At 42.2% G+C, this 20,756-nt stretch overlaps 1 pseudogene; it reads right to left on the bottom strand.

Annotated features, from left to right (window-relative positions):
• LOC119542614 overlaps positions 1–16,703 on the bottom strand; it is a 28,525-nt pseudogene extending 11,822 nt beyond the window's left edge.
• Between the last annotated feature and the right edge of the window lie 4,053 nt (positions 16,704–20,756).

The following is a 20,756-nucleotide window of genomic DNA, read 5'->3' as shown; positions in this document are numbered from 1 at the left end:
AGCCCTCTCTGGGGTGACTTTCCTCCCAGAATTTGCCCCCTCCCAGAATTTGCCCTTAAGGCAAAACAAGCATGAGAAATGAAAGTAGTGGAAAAATCCATACAGGCAGATGGTATGAGACAAAGGCCTGCTGGCTTCAAAAATCTGGGAGAGGTAGGTCTGACTCCTGGGAAGCAGAGGAGACAACCAAAGCCTAGTAAAGAGGGGGGATCCAAAAGAACTAACAAGCAAAATCCCAGGATTTTGACAAAGACAAAGGCTCAGAAAGATAGGGAAAACCCTGCATACTGCATTTGCCTCAGGCAGATCTTCCTGATAGGAAGGCTGAAGTTCAAAAAAATTTCTATCTTACCATCAGCTGGTTACAAAACCAAGAAACAGACATCTTAGGGAGTAAATCCAAGAATTAACATTAAAAAATATTAAAATGTACAGTATACAAGAGAACACAACAAATAACAAAAACAAAAACAAAACAGGAAATTATGGCCCATCCAAAGGAAGAGTATCAAATATAGAAAACACCAACAAAGAAAAGAATGTGGACATAATGAACAAAGCCTTTAAAACATTCCCTTAAAATTGCTCAAGAGGAGAGAACCCAGGATGTACAGGGCAAAAAAACACGTCTGTGAAAAATACTAGATAAAAGCCAGAAAGTGACCCAGAACACCAGTTCCAGCAATGCACCAGCCGGACAAGGTCTGCTAAATCCACAGGGACTGTGCATTAGGTGAAACCTGGAGTCTTCATTCTGAGATGAGTGAGTGAGCTGGCTGAAAGTCCAGTGGCCATGATGCAGTGTGGGGAAAATATGGGTTGGTGTTTGGAGATGGACTAGTTCTTTGAAAAAAAAAAAAAAAAAAAAAAACCTGGTACTGACTGTGGCTACAATGGTGAGAACTGGGCAGTGAAGCATAGCAGGAGCAGGCTGTCCCAACATCTCAGTGTCTGGTGTTCAGGATAGCCCTTCCCACACCCACTGCTGATTGTCCCGGGGTCAGGGGAGCAGAGGGAACCAAAAGGAGAAAGAAACTGTGCTCCTTGCAACCATCTCCCCAGCAGGCTTGGGATGCTCCCGCCTGGGGCTGGACCCATAGCCCAGAGCTGCGCCAAGGGTCCCAGTGTGGCAGGGAGTGGTTCCCGCAGAACTGCATACACACCACAATATCAGCCATGGACAGTGGCCTTTAGGGCACCCACAGCTAATTGTCCCAAGGCCAGGAAGGTGGAGCTGTGCGAAAAGGGGAAAACTAACATGCCCCATTCAACCATCTTTAAAGCAGGCTGGGAATGCCCCTACATGGCCCGGTGGCCCAGGGCTTCCCTGGAGGCCGGCGTGCACTTGTGACGTTGCACAGCCTTCCTTCAGCAGAGGTCCTGGAAAGAGCACGGCTGAGAAAAGGGACCCGCTCGGAAATCCCAGGGACCCTATGCCAGTGCCAGGGACTTATGGGTCAGCGGCAGAGATGATCTGTGGTGGGACTGAGGTGAAGGCTTGAACTCTTGCAACAGCCTTAAATCTCTGGGAACACCTAAGAGGTTTGATTATTAAAGCTGCCCTGCCTCCCTAACTGCTCAGATACACGCCCCACATTCAGGGTGGGCAGCACCAACAACACACCCAAACTTGGTCCATCAATCGAACCCCACAAGAATCAGACCCCCACACACCACAAAGACAAAGTTGGGGAGAACTGGCTTGAGGAGAATAGGTGACTTGCGGATGCCATCTGCTGGTTAGATAGAGAAAGTGTACGCCACCAAGCTGTAGATCTGACAAATTAGAGACTGGTATTTTATAGACCCTGAAAGAACCCTATCAAGTAAAGCAAATGCCAAGAGGCCAAAAACAACAGAAAATCTTAAAGCATATGATAAAACCAGACGATATAGAGAACCCAAATCCAAATACCCAAATCAAAAGATCAGAAGAGACACAGTACGTGGCACAATTACTCAAAGATCCAAAATCAGACAATGAGAGCATGGCACAGGATATAAAGGACATGAAGAAGACCCTAGAAGAGCATAAAGAAGAAATTGCAAGAGTAAATAAAAAAATAGAAATCTTACGGAAATAAAAGAAACTGTTGGCCAAATTAAAAAGACACTGGATACTCATAATACAAGATTAGAGGAAGTTGAACAACAACTCAGCATCCTTGAGGACCACAGAATGGAAAATGAAAAAACAAAAGAAAGAATAGGGAAAAAATTGAAAAAAAATTGAAATGGATCTCAGGGATACGATAGATAAAATAAAACATCCAAATTTAAGACTCAATGGTGTCCCAGAAGGGAAAGAGAAGGGTAAAGGTCTAGAAAAAGTATTCAAAGAAATTGTTGGGGAAAACTTCTCCAACCTTCTACACAATATAAACACACAAAGCATAAATGCCCAGTGAACTCCAAATAGAATAAATCCAAATAAACTCACTCCAAGACATATTCTGATCAGACTGTCAAATACTGAACAGAAGGAGCAAGTTCTGAAAGCAGCAAAAGAAAAGCAATTCACCACATAGAAAGGAAACAACATAAGACTAACTAGTGACTACTCAGTGGCCACCATGGAGGCGAGAAGGCAGTGGCATGACATATTTAAAATTCTGAGAGAGAAAAATTTCCAACCAAGAGTACTTTATCCAGCAAAACTCTCCTTCAAATTTGAAGGAGAGCTTAAATTTTTCACAAACAAATGCTGAGAGATTTTGCTAATAAAAGACCTGCCCTACTTCACATACTAAAGAGAACCCTACCAACAGAGAAACAAAGAAAGGAGAGAGAGATATAGAGAAATTTAACAGACATATATAGAACATTACATCCCAAATCACCAGGACACTCATTCTTCTCTAGTGATCACGGATCTTTCTCCAGAATAGACCACATTCTGGGACATAAAACAAGCCTCAATAAATTAAAAAAAAAATTGAATTTATTCAAAGTACGTTCTCTGACCACAATGGAATACAAATACAAGTCAATAACCATCAGAGACTTAGAAAATTCACAAACACCTGGAGGTTAAAAATGAGGGGGAGATGAAAACATTCCCAGATAATCAAAAGCTGAGGGACTTCATCACCAGTAGATCAGTCCTATAAGAAATGCTAAAGGGAATTGTGCAGGCTGAAAGGAAGGGACACTAAACAATTGACTGAAACCACATGAAGAAATAAAGATTTCCAGTTAAAATCACAAGGTAAATATAAATACCAATACTACTGTATTTTTGATTTGTAACTCCACTATTTACTTCCTACAGGATCTAAAATACATAAACTTTAATGATAAATCAGGGGTTTTGGACTCAATGTAAAATATGTAATTTTTGACAAGAACTACATAAAGGTGGGGGAATGGAGGAGTAAAGGAACATAGTTTATGTGTCCTATCGAAGTTAAGTTGGTGTCAAAGAAAAACAAGATTGTCATAGACTTAAGAGGTTAACTTTAAGCCCCATGGTAAACACAAAGATAGTGTCAGAGAATAAGACCATAGAGATGAAAAGTAGAGTATGGGTTATGAGAAGTGGGGGAAGGGGCAATGGGGAGTTAAGAAATGAGTGTAGGGTTTCTGTTTGGGGTGAAGGGAAATTTCTAGTAATGGATGGTGGGAAGGTGATAGCATTGCAACATTCTAAATGTGATTAATCCCACTAATGGAATGCTAGGGAGGGGTTGGAATGGGAAGATTTAGGCTGTATATATATTTCCAAAAGTGAAAAAAAAAAAAGACAGTCTAAATAGATAATGACAATTAAAGGCCAAGGAAGATCCTGAATGGGACCTGAGGATGGAGGGGAGGAGGCTCAAAGGGACACAGTTGGGACATAAGAAAAAAAAAAAAAAGAAAATATAGAATGTAGGCTTTGTATCAATGTTGAATTTCTTGAACTTCTTATCTGTGCTTAATGGGATTGAATAAAAGAATGTTCTTATTCATGAGAAATGTATATGTGAATTATATTGTTTGTTCAAGGATGTGTGCAGTCTGTTCTCATATGTTCAGAAGACAGAGTGATAGATGATGGATGATAGGGAGGGAAGAAGGGAGGGAGGGAGGGAAAGAAAGAAATGGTGGTGTGACAGGATGTTAAAGTTGGTGGATCAGGGTATTGGGGGAGGGGGGTCGGGGTATGCTGGAGTTCTGTGTATGGGGTTTGTATTGTTTTTGCAACTATTCCTGTAAGCTTTGCGGGACACTGATTACGTGCTTCGACTTGGCGGGCCTGGGCCAGGGGACCGGATCCGCCCCTGGGGAGGGTGGTGGGCACGGGCGACAGCGCCCTCCACAGCCCCCCAGGCCTGGGAAAGTGAGGCCGGAGGCAGGCCCCATTTCCTCACCCAAAATACCACCGTTAGGGGAGGCTTGCCGGAGGGAACCGCCTTTTCCCCACCCCCTTATCTTGCCCGGACACTCCCCGTTGCCAGTGCAACTCCCATCACCACCAGTGCACATACATTGTTGCCAGACACCGTTGCCAGAGCAACTCCCGCCCCTTTTCAAACAACCTCCGTGCTCTCTTAGAACCAATCCTAACCTCCGCACCCTCTCAGAACCAATCCTAGCCTTTATCCCCTCAGCATTGACTTGTAACAACCCCCGCCCTCTATGCCAGCCTATATAACCTGTGCTCACCCCTAATAAACTCTCTTGGCTTCTTCACCCTCAAAGAACCGTGTCCTGCCTGTTCCTTCTCGCCGCCCTCCACACCTTGCACGCCTCCGCCGGGGACCGGGCCCAGTCCCCCGCCTCGCCCTCGCCTCCGGGAAAGAGCCCCCGCCGCCGGTACCCTCCGAGCAACGCCAAGAGCCAAGGGTTCAGCAACCGGCCGCCCCCCCCCCCAGATAAATCAACTGCGACCGCAACTGGCGCCCAACGTGGGGCCGGTCCTCTCCACGCAGCGGTCCAGTAAACCACCCGCTCGCCCGGACGCCTCTCCAACTCCCCTTCTCCTCGCCTGCAAGGTAAGGGCCACCTCTCCCTCGCCGCCCCGCGGAGCCGCCTCTCCCTCGCCGCTCCACGTCCGGAGCCGCCTCTCCCTCGCCGCTCCACGCCCGGGCCGCTCCTCCTTTCCCGTATTACCCCGGCTATTGCCCCCGACTACCTTTCGTCTTCTCTTCCTATGTCCCCCATTCCTCCTGACACTCTCCCTCTTCCCCTCCATTACTTTGCTGTAGTCCTTTGTGTCTTTGTTTCTTTGTTTGGCGCCGTGTGCCTCTTTGCAACCGCCCCCCCAGACTGCTCCAACATGGCGAACTTCCTCCTTCTTCTACTGAGGGGAGGAAGTGCTCTAGTGATGACGTCAGCCCTAAGCTGGGCCGGAAACTGCATGCGCTTTACCCCGCCCTTTCACAGGGCGGAGCTAGTCCGCCATCTTATGCCTTAGGCCCCGCCCTTTCACAGGGCGGAGCTAGTCCGCCATCTTATGCCTTAGGCCCCGCCCTTTCACAGGGCGGAGCTAGTCTGCCATCTTGTGTCTTAGCCACGCCTACCGTGCCGCCATCTTGCGACGCTTGGGGCCTCCCACTTCCGCCTCCCCTTCGACAAGCTCCCCCTCGGAGCCGCTACCGGCAGTTGCCGCTGCTCCTCCCACCCTGCCGACTAACAACCCCTGGCTGCCTTCTACACCTCAAGGCAACCCTTAGGACAGCGCTGCCCCTGCCCCCACTCCCGTGCCAGGCCCTCTACTTTGAGTGCACCCCGCTAAAAGCCGGCTTAGGAAAATTTGCCCCGCGGTGCGGCTCTGAATCAGCCTAGCTTCAGATCTAGTCACTCTGGCTGTTCATGTATTTGGAGAGCCGCCGGAAAAAAATTGTTTGGCCCCTGGACGCAGGCCAAACCCGCCTGCTTATACGTGATAACCCGGACATACAAATCCTCTTAGAAGGATTTCAGGGGGAATTCAGCTGCCACTATCCTAGCCATCGACTGTTACAGGGGCTCGCCAAGCTTCCCTTCCGCAGCCCCTTCCATCCTTTCCCCTCCTCTGCACCCATCCCGGGTGCCACTACCGTCTTCACTGACGCCTCCAAAACCCGTTTCACCTTCCTCTCTTATTCCCAGGACCACCCGGAACCCCGCCTATTCAGTTATGTCAGCCTTCATTCAGTCCAAGTGGGGGAAATTCTGGCAGTGTCATACGCGCTAAACACCCACTGTAACCACCCAGTAAACATTTTCACAGACAGCCTCTACACGTATCAGGTCTGCCGAGTCCTCGCGTTTTCCACCTTTTCCCCGGAAACTCGGCCATTGATAAAGCACTTTCTAACCTCAGGAGCATCCTGGAGCATCGACAGGATCCTTGGTTCATTAGCCATATTCGTAGTCACTCAGGCCTTCTGGGGCCTTGGCTAATGGCAATAATATAGTAGACCAAGCGGTCTCAGCTCAGAATACCCAAGCTATGCTAACCCACACGGCAGCCCCTCCGGGGGATGCTGTTAACCAGGCCAAGTTATTGCATTCCAGGTTTCACTTTTCGGCTACGTCGTTACATCATTTATGTGGCCTCCCCCTAGATACCTGTAAACATCTTGTCCGCAATTGTGCAACTTGTGCGCCCTTTGCGCCGCTTGGCCCCCTGCAACCTCAGGGAGTCAACCCACGAGGCCTAAAACCCAATTCTAGATGGCAAATGGACGTAACTCACGTTCCATCCTTTGGGCGCCTCAAATATGTGCATGTAATAATTGACACCTTCTCGGCCATGTGTTATGCAGTCCCCCTTGCCGGGGAAATGGCTAAACACTGTATCAAGGCCTTAAGACAAGCAATTCTCTTCATGGGAGTCCCCTGGGACCTAAAAACAGACAATGGGCCTGCCTATCGCAGTGCCTCCTTTGCGGCCTTCCTTCAGTTATATAACATCACCCATCATTTCGGCATCCCCTATAATCCACAGGGGCAAGCCATTGTGGAAGCAGTCCATCGCCACTTAAAAACACAAATTGAAAAAGAAAGGGCAATGCTCCCCCAGGCAACTCCAGGGGACCTTATCATAGCAGCCCTTATTCACCTTAATCTACTCACATTCAATAAAGAAGGGCTTTCGCCCCTACATAAACATTGGGGGCCCTCGTATAGGCCCACCCAGGCCCCGATGGTTTGCTGGAAGGACCCAGAGAATAATGCCTGGAAGGGTCCCTCCCCACTCCTCGCCCAGGGGCGCGGGTTTGCTTGTGTTTTCCCAGATGATGCAGCACAACCAATCTGGATCCCAGGAAGGGCAATCCAGCCCGCCACCAGCAACCACGCGTCTAACGAGACGAGAACGCCGTCGTCTCCGCAACCTGGTGCACCAGATGACAACAGTACACCTGGGCCTGGACCCCAGTCCGAGTGAACCCCCTTTTTCCACAGCTCTCCAGCCGCACCTCAGCTCCAACCAGCCGCACCTCAGCTGCAAACAACGCATCGCCAACACCACCACCCCAACCTCTTCTGCCCCCCTCTCGTTACTCCTCTCCCCTCCTCGACCTTATCCAAGCAGCCTTCACCTCGGTAAATTCCTCCCACCCCTATCTTACCTCCTCTTGTTGGCTTTGCCTCTCCACTTCTTCCCCCCTATATGAACCAATTGCCTCCAACCTCTCCTTTTTAAAAAACACAGAGAACAGCCCCTTGGAATGCAATTGGAATACCTCTGCCGTCCCCCTAACCTTTCATTCAGTCTCCTTTACAGGAAAGTGCATCCACCCTCGCTCAAGTAACTCTCCCAACCTCACAGCTTGTGCCAACTACTCATCTCCCAGCAGCTCCGCCAAGTTTCTTATTCCCCACAACTCCTCCCAATGGCTCTGCTCCTCTACAGGACTTACCCCCTGCCTTAACGTGCAAACCCTCAATACAACTAATGAAACTTGCCTCCTAATTGTCCTTATCCCTAGGGTCCTATACCACAGCGAGGAAGACTTCTTCCTCCGCCTGGAAAGAACTGCAGCTCCTGCCCCTCTGCAAAAGCGAGAGCCCATAACCGCCCTCACAATTGCCTCCCTCCTAGGTCTTGCAGGCGCTGGCACCGGAATCGCTGTGTTAGCCAGTCAAGGTTCCGCCCTAACTCACCCCCGGGCGGCTGTTGACGAGGACATTCGTCACCTACAAAACGCTATTTCCCATCTTAAAAATTCTGTTAACTCCCTCTCTGAGGTAGTGCTCCAAAACCGCCGAGGTCTCGACCTTCTTCTCCTCAAAGAAGGAGGCCTTTGCGCCGCTCTAGGAGAAGAATGCTGTGTCTATGCCAATTCCACAGGTCTCACCGAAGACAGCCTAAAGAAAGTCCGAGAGGGACTAGAACAATGCAAAAGGGACCGTGAAGCTGCCAACTATTGGTCCCACATCTTTACCTCCCTCCTCCCTTACCTCCTCCCCCTCATAGGCCCCCTACTAATAATTATTCTAGCTCTCACCCTAGGACCCTGGGTTATCCGCAGACTTCGCCAACTTGCTAAAAGCCAGGCCAATACCAATGCTGTCCTCTCATCATTTGTGCAAGTCCAGTATCAACAACTTGCCTCCACTGAAGAAGCTAACCCTCCTCAGCGTCGCCACCCTCGTCCATCCCGCAAGCAGCAAGGCCCCTGTCGAGCACCCGGGCGCCACACCAACGCCGAGCTCCAGCCTCGCTGAGCCACCGTCAACCCCTTTTCCCCTCCCCGGCCTCCCCCTTCCCTCATCCCTTAGCGGACCTCTCCGGTAAGATTCTTCCTTCAATTAGAAAAGAAGGGGGAAATGCGGGACACTGATTACGTGCTTCGACTTGGCAGGCCTGGGCCAGGGGACCGGATCCGCCCCTGGGGAGGGTGGTGGGCACGGGCGACAGCTACCTCCACAGCCCCCCAGGCCTGGGAAAGTGAGGCCGGAGGCAGGCCCCATTTCCTCACCCAAAATACCACCGTTAGGGGAGGCTTGCCGGAGGGAACCGCCTTTTCCCCACCCCCTTATCTTGCCCGGACACTCCCCGTTGCCAGCGCAACTCCCATCACCACCGGTGCGCATACATTGTTGCCAGACACCGTTGCCAGAGCAACTCCCGCCCCTTTTCAAACAACCTCCGTGCTCTCTTAGAACCAATCCTAACCTCCGCACCCTCTCAGAACCAATCCTAGCCTTTATCCCCTCAGCATTGACTTGTAACAACCCCCGCCCTCTATGCCAGCCTATATAACCTGTGCTCACCCCTAATAAACTCTCTTGGCTTCTTCACCCTCAAAGAACCGTGTCCTGCCTGTTCCTTCTCGCCGCCCTCCACACCTTGCACGCCTCCGCCGGGGACCGGGCCCAGTCCCCCGCCTCGCCCTCGCCTCCGGGAAAGAGCCCCCGCCGCCGGTACCCTCCGAGCAACGCCGAGAGCCGAAGGTTCAGCAACCGGCCGCCCCCCCCCCCAGATAAATCAACTGCGACCGCAAGCTTGAATTTATTTCAAAACAAAATTTAAAAAAAAATGCTCAAGAACATGAAGGAAAGTACAGAGAAAGAATTAAAAGGTATCAGGAAAACAATGAATGAACAATATGAAAGTCTAAGTAAAGAGACAGAAATTTTAAAAAGGAACCAAACAAAACTACTGGAGTTGAAGACCACAATCATTGAAATGGAAAAAAAAAAAAAAATTCACAGGAGGGTTTCAAGAGCAGATCAGAGGGGACAGAACAATCAGTGAACTTGAAAAGACCCTTGAAATGGTCAGGCTGAGGAGCAGAAAGAAAGAAATATTAAAAGCAAAAATAGCCTAAGACAGCTATGGGACACCATCAAGTGCATCAATATATACATTACGGGAGTCCCAGAAGGGGAAGAAAGAGAGAAATGAGCAGAAGGAATAGTCAAAGAAATAATAGAAGAGAATTTCCCAAGCTTAGCAAAAGATGTGAATTTGCACATCCAAGAAGCTCAGAGAACACCAAACTGGATGAACATGAAGGAAAATATACTCTATCAAATATTGATTACACTGTCAAATGCAAAGGACAAGGAGAGTCCTGAAAGCTGCAAGAAAAAAGCAACATGTTACCTACAAGGAAGTCCCAATTAGATTGAGTGCTGATTTCTCTTCAAAAACCATGGAAGCAAGAAGGCAGTGTATTAAAATACTTAAAGTACTGAAGGAAAACAACTGCTAGCCAAGAATTTTATATCCAGTGAGACTCACTTTTGAAAATGAGAGATTAAGACATTCTCAGATAGCTGAGGGAGTTTATCACCACTAGATCTGCTCTACAAGCAATGCTAAAAGGTGTTCTTAAGAAAGTATGCTAGATAGTGTTCAAAGTAGCATAAAGAAATAAAGACCTCGGGTAAAGGTAAACACTTGGGTAATTATAAATGCCAATATTATTGTATTGTGTTGTTTGGTATGTAAATTCACATCTTACTTCATAAAGGTGCTAAAATGCAAATGCATAAAAAGTAATAAATCTAGATTTTTGGGCATACAATGTATAAAGATATTAGTGGTAACAAGAACAAAAAATGGTGGGGGGACATTGGGGTATGAGAAAAGTATATGCATATACTACTGAAGTTAAGTTGTATCAAACCAAATATGATTATTATATATTCAGGATGTTAAATTTTAACCCTATGGTAACCACAAGGAAAACAGATGAAAAAGTATCTAGATAGTGATTAAAAGGCTCTCAATATGGTACAATACAAAAAAGCAAAGAAAAATAAAATAGACTTTAAAGGAATGGAGGGGAAAAAAGATATAAGACTCACAAAGGCTAGATAGCAAAATGGCAGAAGAATGTCCTGTATTATCAGCAGTGGATTTAAATGTAAATGGATTAAACTCTCCTGTCAAAAGGCAGAGATAGAAGAATGAGTAAAAAAAAAAAAAAAAAAAAAAAAAAAAAAAAGCATGACCCAACTGTATGCTGTCTGCGGGAAACTCACTTTAATGTAAAAGATACAAATAGCTTGAGGGTGAAAGGATTGAAAAAAATATATACCATGTAAGTAGTAACCAAAAGAGGAATGGCTATACCCTTCCAACATTGCCCTCATTAAATTGACCCCAGAGGGACCTACTGTCCCACCAAATCAGTTTGATATGAAATATTAGAAAAGGACTTAGGGAGCCCTGCACTGCTGAAGTCACCAAGAAGCTACAATTGCTTCACAGAAATAGCAAGTGGGGCCAAAAGCCACCTGATTCTAAGACAGAGGCACCTTTAAACACACACACAAGCACACACTTAAAGCCTCATGACAGGTTGACAACACCTCTCCTTACTTATCCTCAGATTTCATGTTGTCTTCTTGCTATTCCAGACCAAAAATGATGTTTATTTTAACTACACTCTTTTAAACAAGCAAAAAAACATACAAATGTTAAAGATCCATTTTTTTTCCAAGGGCCTGATGAATACATGATAGGCATGCATGGTGAAATGTCAGCACAAACATTCCAGAGTAAAGTTTTCTATTCACATCAGATTTACAGAGCTGAGAATGATTAATCAAATCAGTAAATGAACTGCCTACTAATATCAATCTTTCTCAAATTCTTCCAAGAAACTGAAGGAGTGAACATGCCGTAATTTGTTCTATGAGGCCAGCACATCTTCATACCAAAGATGCCACACAGAAAGAAAATTTCTAGACCAATATCTCTTGTGACTAGAGATGCAAAAATCCTCAATAAATTACTAGAATATGGAATCCAACAGCACATAAAAGAATTATATACTGTGATCAAATGGGATTTATCTCAGGTATGCAATAGTGGTTCAACTTAAGAAAAATATTGATGCAATATACCACTTTAATGGAAGGAAGGGATAAAAACCCCATGATCACCTCAATTGATGCCAAAAAGATATTTAGCAATATCCAGCACTCCTTCTTGATAAAAACACTTAGAAAGCTAGAAATACAAGGAAACATCCTCAACATGATAAAGGACATATATGAAAAACCCACAGCTAACACCATACTCAATGGTGAAAGGCTGTAAAATTTCCCTCTGGAATGCCACAAGGACGCCCACTGAAACCACTGTTATTCAGCATTGTACTGGAAGTTCTAGCCAGAGCAATTAGGCAGCAGAAAGAAATAAAAGCATCCAAATTAGAAAGGAAGAATTAAAACTTTCCCTATTTACAGGTGATATCATATATACAGAAAATCCTGATAAAGCCACAACAAACGTCCTAGAGCTAATAAATGAATTCAGCAAAGTGGCAGCATACAAGATCAACACCCCCAAATCCATAGCATTTCTATACACAAGCAATGAATAATCAGAAGAAGAAGATGAGATGTGGTTCCATTTCTAGACCATGGTTACATTCAGACAAATATTATGAGATATTAGCCAGGTGGGTTAGGTGAAATAATGATGAACTCATGTTTTCTTCTAGAAATTACAAGAACTAAAGCAAAGTGGTAATGGTAAAAATTGTTAACTTTTTTTTTATGTATCATTGTAATGCAAATATAGTATCAATAATGAAAAAGTTAATGAGTTTATGTATTTAGGACTTTTTAAAGTCCTGCTTTTAGATCTTCTCTCCTAGGTCTTTTTCTTTTTAGGTTTTGCTTAATTTCTCTCATTAATTATGTTTTGCAGCTCTTATTTCAGCTCTTTTTAGATTTATTTATACATAGGTCTTGTTGAGTTTCTGTTATCCATGTTTTATAGTTTTCAGTTTAAAGGTCTTGCATGTATATTCATAAATTTAGCCTTAAGTGTATTATGTTTTTGGAAGCTATTTTGAATAATAATTTTTAAAATTTCAATTTCTGGTGATTCATTTCTAGTACATAGAAGTACTACTATATTCTGTACCCTTACTAAATTCCCAATTAATTTCTTTTAACTTTAGTAGAATATTTGTGCTTCTTACATAAATGGTCATGCTATATGTGAATTCAGGGAAGTTGTATTTCTTTCTTTCCATGGTCCTTTCTGATAAACTTCTAGTTGTTTTACTGTTTGACTTGTTGCTACTAGTATCATGGAGCTATCAGTCTCCTCTTAATTGCTCACCAAAGATCTCCATTGTTTTCAACAACCTTAGAAATTGCCAGGGATGTTGTTACAATGTAACACAGACTAATTGTCTTAAACAACAGAAATGTATTGTGTTGGAGTTCTGGAGGCTATAAATCTGAAATCTAGATGTCAGCAGGCTATGTTTTCTTCCCTAAGCCTATAGGGTTCAGGCAGTGGCACAACTCAATTTCTTCCTCCACCTTATGGCTATCTTCCTTTCCATTTGACTCCATCTGCCAAATATCATCTGCCAGTAAAGTTGCGTTAGCTTCCTAACTACTAAAACAAATGCCATACAATGGGTTGACTTGAACAATGGAAATTTATTGGCTTAAGTTTTGAAGCTAGGAGAAATCTAAAATTGAAGCATCAGCAAGGTGATGCTTTCTCCATGTGGTGTTCTGTGGCTGGCTTCCTGACATCCTTGGGTCTTTGGCTTTTCACTCACAAGCCAATGTCTTCTCTTTTCTCTTCTGGGTTCCACTGACTTCCAGCTTCTGGCTGCTCCCCATGGTTTCTCTCCCATGTCAAATTTCCATTGCTGATAATATCTTCAGCCATATTGGTTTAAGGTCCATCCTCATTCCATTTGGGTACACCTGAACCAATTTCATGTTCAAAGGTCCTATTTGCCAGTGAGTTCACACCCACAGGACCAGGAGTTGGGGCGTGAACGTGCCTTTTGTGGAGGACATAAGTCAATCCCCAACAGTAACATAAATGCAGTTTTCAGAATATGTGTGGAAACCAGGAAGGTTGTCCAAACCTTGTTGTATGGGGATGGGGAAATTTATGGAATGAATAGTTCCACTAGCTCTGAAGACCTTTCTTCTTCTCTATCCTGAGGTCCAACTCCCTGTACTTCATGGTAATTATATCATATCAAGTGCCTTTGTAATTAGCAAAAATGAGTTCATACTTAGTAGGTTTTAAGGAAAGACTGTACCTACTGCCTTTAAGTTATTTTGAAAAATAGACTACAATGATGTGGTAGATTGAATTATGTACCTGAACAGAGACATGTTCTTTATCTTAATCTGCATTTCTGCGGGTATGAACCCATTGTAAATAGGACCTCTTGAAGTTATTTTTGGTTAAGATGTAGCCCAATTGAATGAGGGTAGGTCTGAATCTAGATTATTGGAGGCCTTATAAAGACAAGTGGGAAGTCACAGAAGTGAGAAAGCAGAGGACATCATCATGTGACAGGAAAGCCAAGGAACCCCAAGGATTGCTGGTAGCCAGCACCAGAAATGCTACAGATTTCAAGGAGAAAACAAGCCTTGTGGTTATCCTGATTTTGGACTTCTAGTCTCAAAGCCATGAGCCAATAAATTCCCACTGTTAAGCCAAAACCAGTCTGTGGTATTTGTGATAGCAGCTCAGGCAAACTAAGACACATGTTATCTTTTAATAAATAAAGCATTTTCTTATTCTAGAAAAGAGAGTGTAGTATATACATTTTTTCTATAATTCTAACACATTCACACATATTTTTACTATCTTTGGAGTACAACTTTCAACACAGAAGTTAAAATGACAAATAGTGGAATCCTCTTGTTATCAATTAGCTAGGACTAATTACCATTGTGTACAAGGCATTTTTTTCTATATACCTAACATAATAGCCTGAAAGACTTGATAGGAAGATGATGAATATAATCAGCAAGCTTTCATTCATGAGTCAAACCACAAGGAATGTTTTTGTTTGGTTGTTTGTTTAATTTTTTATTTTATTTGGGATATAAAGAAAGCTATAGAAACCAAATAGTAATTCACCAAGTAAAATCCCTTCCTTTTTGCCTGGCTTATTCTTTGCATTCTATTGCCATCTGGTGGTTAAAGCAGATATTAAAAGCAAAAGTTTTATAGCCCCTTGTTGTCAGAGGGCCCTTATTCAGTCCAAGACATTAGCATATAATATATATTATTTTTTTAATGTTTTATTCTGAAATAATTTCAAACTTACAGGACAGTTGCAAAAAAAATACAAACCCCATACTGAGAACTCCAGCAACATACGATATTATTTTAAGCACAGGATCCTAAAAGCTATATATTTTAAGACTGGAAGAAGAAAGAAATCCTTAGTCATACAGCATTGGAAGAAGAAAGAAATCCTTAGAGCTACAGAAATGGACAATTGCTGTTTAGGACTACAGAGTTTATCAATCACAATTACAGTTACTCCACTGGATAGTTTGATAGAAAGAATTTAATATGAGGGACAAGTTACAGAGGTGTTAGAAAAAACTGGAACAGTGAAGGGGGATAGAGGAAGCAATCTAGGATAGTAACCACAGGGAGCAGTTAATACACCTAGGGCTGAAAAAGAAATTGATGCAGTGGTATTAACAGAGCCCAAGAGTTGAGGCCAACTGTTGCAAGAACTGGGACCACAGCAAGTATTTTGCATAAGATCTGGGATCAAGGAGGGAGCTGCTGCCTCCCCAAAGCTGGAAGCCCAAAAAGTCTACAGACACTGCCTGAGATTTCACTTCGAATGGAGTTTCCCCAGTTTACACACTCCAATCTGTTGCCAGTGCCTTTCCTAGACAGAAAAGAACCACAAGCCATTTAGCAAGGTTGTCTGGGAAGAGAATTTTGCATTGGTGAGCCCTCTTGAACATAGAGCTGCCGAGGTCCTGCCTCAGCAAACATGACAGGGTCCTAAAGTGGGGGTCGGCGTCGGCGCAGCAAGGAAGGAGACAGACACACAAAGTGTCTGGGACGAAGCTCAGGGCTCCGACAATTTTAATGAAAAAGTGATTTTCTTTTATAGCTCAAAGTTACATAAGCTCTGCACCTGGATCACGCGGGTGAGAGCTGGCAAGCACAGCATATAAATCACAAAACCATTGTTACTTAATTCCAGGGGACATTGGGGTCCGAACAGGGCGGGGGGACCGAGCAGTGTGTGTTTTCATCCCTATGTTAAGACAACTCTATTCCGGTGCAGACCTTCCAAGTTCCTCATAATATTCTTCCTTGTTCTCAGTAATGATCTCTGTTTTGGCTATTTTAATTATTTAGAAGGGCTTGTTTTTGTACCTAAAGTAAATTAGCTGTGGGCTCATACGAGGAACTACTCTCGTACCATAAGCCCGTGGGGTGGGTGCCCAAAGAATTTCTTGTATGCTCTGGCTGCCTGAGGCCAGCCATTAGGCACTAGTGGAGCGTGTTGACCCTGATTCAGTTCTAACCTCGGCAAACAACGGGGCCTGTCAAGGAACTGGGTGATGAATTACGTGGTTTACATTGCTTCTGCTTTGGCCTTCTAATCGCTTTCTCAGTGAAATATTTTTGGATGTAAAAGGGGGAACTTGTGTAAAGGAGGATGTCTGGAAAGGGCCAAGGGGGCTTCAGGCGGCTAAACGGGGTGGCTGCTTTCTCATAGGTGGAGGAGGGGGTTCATCGAAAGGTAAAATCATCGGAAGGTGCCCAACACTTTGTCATATCTTTGATTATTATCCAGAGTATATCCCAAATTATTACAGTAGTAAAGAAAAAGAGAAAGCAGAAGCACAAAGATTAAAAGAATCAGCATTGCAATAGTCCATCGGTGGTAGGCTTTGCCAGGATCCGTCGAGGGGCCACGCCCGCCGCTGTGCGGCACATCCACAGTAATGTTTTCTGTTGAACCTGAGGCTTTGCCATCAGGTTTAGGATGTGGCGATTTGGCTCCCGACATAGAGCAAAGCAGGAGACAGATCTGAGATAGATCTGAGTGGTAACATGCAGTCAAAAAAAATGGCCTGAAGAGCTCCAAATGGTTGCTCCTTTGTAATCCAGCTTTCTTTCCCTTCCAAAGTCCTTCCCAGCCTCTTCTTAAATTGGACTTCACACAGTGTTGTATGCATTTCCCTCTGATATTCTTCAAATGTCTCTACAAGATAATGGAAACTCAATCCCATGTTCCTTCCTGTGAGTTTCAAACTCCTCTGCCAGAAAGTTCAGAAATATTTTAATGTAGACTTTGTCTCTGAACAGGTATTTGTTGGCTCAAAAGGATGGTGAGGTGAGTGCTGGCCCATGGAGGGGATAGAAGGCATGATGGTTTAGTTTCTTTTCACCAATAATGTCTGTGGCTGTATTTCTATGGAATTACCAAAAGGCAAAACACTTTATCACCATCATTATTAACTTTTTCCAAAGACAAAACTGCCTATTCTTCACGTGAAAATCATTAATTCTTCCTATTAATATATCCCTTGACATTATGAAATAATAACCTGAGTGTTATTGCAAAGATAAAAGCTGAGAATGCCACTGCTAGCCACAATTGCAAACTCATTTAGGAAGATAGGTATCAGTTCCTTGTGCCATATTATAAATCAGCATTTCTTTTTTTTTTTTTTTTTTGGATCAGGATTGAATACAGTCAAATTTTGGCTAGATACAACCAAAAAGATATAATAAAAGTTGAATTTATAAGGAATATTCTCACTATTAGCAAAAACCATTTGAAATTTTTTTTCTAAAATTTTGAGTGAAACTTGAAGATTACAATTTATCAAGTATTTTCTTTCATTACTAGTGAACATATTACTCCATATCTCCTTATTTGATATTGAAGGACCCATAAAGGGCAAAAGAAAAGCTGGAAAAAAATGAGAAATTCAGGACTATTCCAAGCAAACAAGGATGTATAATTACCTTAGCAATGGCCCACTTTGACACTTTCCAGATATTTTGTTGAACTTATATATATATGTACAAGTTAGTTCTTTGAAAAAGAATTAACCATCACATTTGTATTGAACTGCATAATATGGTTTATATTTTTTCTGCATGTAGTGCAATTGCCATCAGTTCAAATGCATTTTGATTTTGTTTGTAGGTAGTTCATTTATTGACTTGATTAATCATTCTTAGCTCTGTAGAACTGATGGGAATAGAAAACTTTACCCTGGAATGTTAGTTCCGGCATTTCACCAACTACCAGTGCATTTAGAAATCACAACTTGGATGCCTATCATGTACTCACCAGGCCCTTGGAAAAATGGATCTTTAACATTTTTCATTTTAGTGGGGGTTTTTTTGTTGTTTTTTTAAGACAGCGTAGTTAATGTAAACATCACTTGTTGTCTATAACAGCAAGAAGACAACATGGAATTTGAGGGTAAGTGAGAAGTGTTATCAACGTGCCATGAGGCTGTAAGGGTGTATGTTTGTGTGTGTGTTTAAAAGTGTTTGTGTTTTAGAATCAGGTGGCTTTTGGCCCCAATTGCTAATTCTGTGAGACAACTGTAGCCTCTTGGTGACTTCAGCAGTGCAGGGCTCCCTAAGTTCTTTTGAAATTTTTGGTATCAGTCACATTTGGTAGGACATGAAGTCCCAATGGGCTCAATTTAATGAAGTGGACTCCTGAAGGCAGTGTGGAAGGATAAAACTAGGTATGGCTAATATTCAAGGTAGGTAGAATCTGAGTCATTGGACCATTTCCCTTTGGAATATGCTAAGAAAATGGAAGAAAATTATACTCATTAAGAGAGAGTTAAGTTGATTATTCTGTTATCAATTCACATAAGAACAGTGCATTAGAATTTCAAGAAGGAAATTTCTTTATTAAAATTCAGATGAATATTTACTTTTTCTTCTGGGATATTAGTGGTGCAATTTATACTTCAATTTACAATTCCAAACAGTATTAAAAATCCACATTTCATTTTCCTTTCCTCTATGTCTACTCAGGGCTATTTCAATTCTGGCAAAAATGTTCCACCACTTCACAAATGAGTTAATTCATGACTTGCCAAATAAGTCACTGGTAGCACTTCATATGCTATCTAGAGAAAAATGCTTTTAGGTTAACTTACTCTTCATTAAGCACAATTACCACTTTACTGAGTTTGATAAACACTAGTATTGATATCAAACTCCTTTAGTTGTTTTTAATATTTTTAAATTTTAATTACATTGAAAAATGTACTGTATGTATTTCCTTTTTTATTGATTTTTTTAAATTTAGAGAAGTGTGTTTACAGAAAAATTATGCATCAAATACAGGGTTCCCATATACCTCCCTATTATAAACACCTTACATTGGTATGGTACATTTGGTGCCACTGATGAAAGCAGATTTTTAATTTGATTCATTAATTGTACTATTAACTATAGTCCATGGTTTAACTTAGGGTTCATTAAGTTGTACAGTTCCATGGATTGTTTTTAAAATTTTTATTCTAGTAACATAAGTACAACCTAAAATTCCCCTCTTTTAACCATATTCAAATATACAATTCAGTCAGTTAATTATGTTCACAAAGTTATGCTACCATCACCATCATTCATTACCAAAACTTTTCCATCATCCTAAATGGAGACTCCATACATTTGAAACCGTAGCTCACTATTCCCTACTCTCCCCTCCCCCCCATCCCCTGGTAACCAATAGTCTAGATTCAGACTTTATGAGTTTGCTTATTCTAACTATTTTGTAACAGTGAGATAATACAGTATTTGTCTTTTTGTGTCACATGCTTTTACATTTCTGCATGTTATATTCTTGTTCACGTCATCCTTTTTTACTTTTCTGTTCTGTACTTAAATAAGTCTTCCTAAAGCAAAATGGCAAAAATGGAAATGAAACAAAACAAAATCTTTGTTTTACATCTCCAATGGTTGATTTATCTATTATGTGTTTATGCTTTTACAGCTATATGCTTTTAATATTTTTCAGATACTTTGCTAAACAATCAAAAGTCCTGAAACGATTAAAAAAAACTAAAAATATATTCAAAGCAAAGACACTGGAAAACGGTGTCTTTGAGGCATTGAAATCGGGAGTTATAAAATTTCACCACTAGATGGTGCATCTAATCCAAGTATGAGTAATCAAGCAGCCTTCACATGACTTTTCTTTCAGTAGAGTTGTTGTATTATTTTGAGTCAATTGTTACTTTTTATTTTGTATAACATTTAATTCAGTGAATTAGCCACTTCTGGTTATATTTTTCCACCGATTTTATTCCATATAGGCATGTTTTGATTTGTATGCCAACATGATTTTAAATAAAAGAATAGAAAGAGTAGAATAAATATTTTCATCCCATTTCAATTCATAGATTCTTTTACTTATTATCTTTAGAATAAAGCTTATGACAAATGACAGTTTTTTGGGGGGGGGAATTACAAGAATTAGAAGATGAAAACAAATATTTACAAAAAATTTATACACACTCTTTATGCTGCTTAGCCTTCACAATATTGGACAATAATCAATTAGTTGTTCCAAATGAATAATAATTTGCAAGCACAGATATAAAACAACAGGCATTATACTTCAACACGTTACAAATCTTTAAAAAATACAGGACCAGGATTTATGATAAATATTTGTGCTATCTACTGAAGAAACATCTGGATCCTCAGTTTTTACATATTTTATTTATGTACACATTTTAATCAATAAATGTCAACTGTGAGGTCAATGGAATAACATTCTATAGGACACAACTAATACTACTATTTTTTATAAAATAAAATCCCCAGCACATATACTAGAATGTGGAGTATTTCATCCGATTTATCAGAAGTCTGCTTTTTACAAAATCAGACTCATGAAAAAACACAATTAAAATTTCTCTTTCAAATGACAAAGAACAGATCTAAATGATGGTTAGTTATGATGAATTAGAGGTTTTTTTTTTCACACTTAGACATAATCTTGGACTTTATGTGAATAAGAACAGTGGGAATTGCAATAATTTTCTTTGAAAACCCTATCCTTTGACTGTGTAAA

Source organism: Choloepus didactylus, chromosome 8 (assembly GCF_015220235.1).
Source record: "Choloepus didactylus isolate mChoDid1 chromosome 8, mChoDid1.pri, whole genome shotgun sequence".
Taxonomy (NCBI): Eukaryota; Metazoa; Chordata; class Mammalia; order Pilosa; family Megalonychidae; genus Choloepus; species Choloepus didactylus.
Note: the sequence above shows the minus strand (reverse complement) of the source record. Positions and strands in the feature narration are given on the sequence as shown.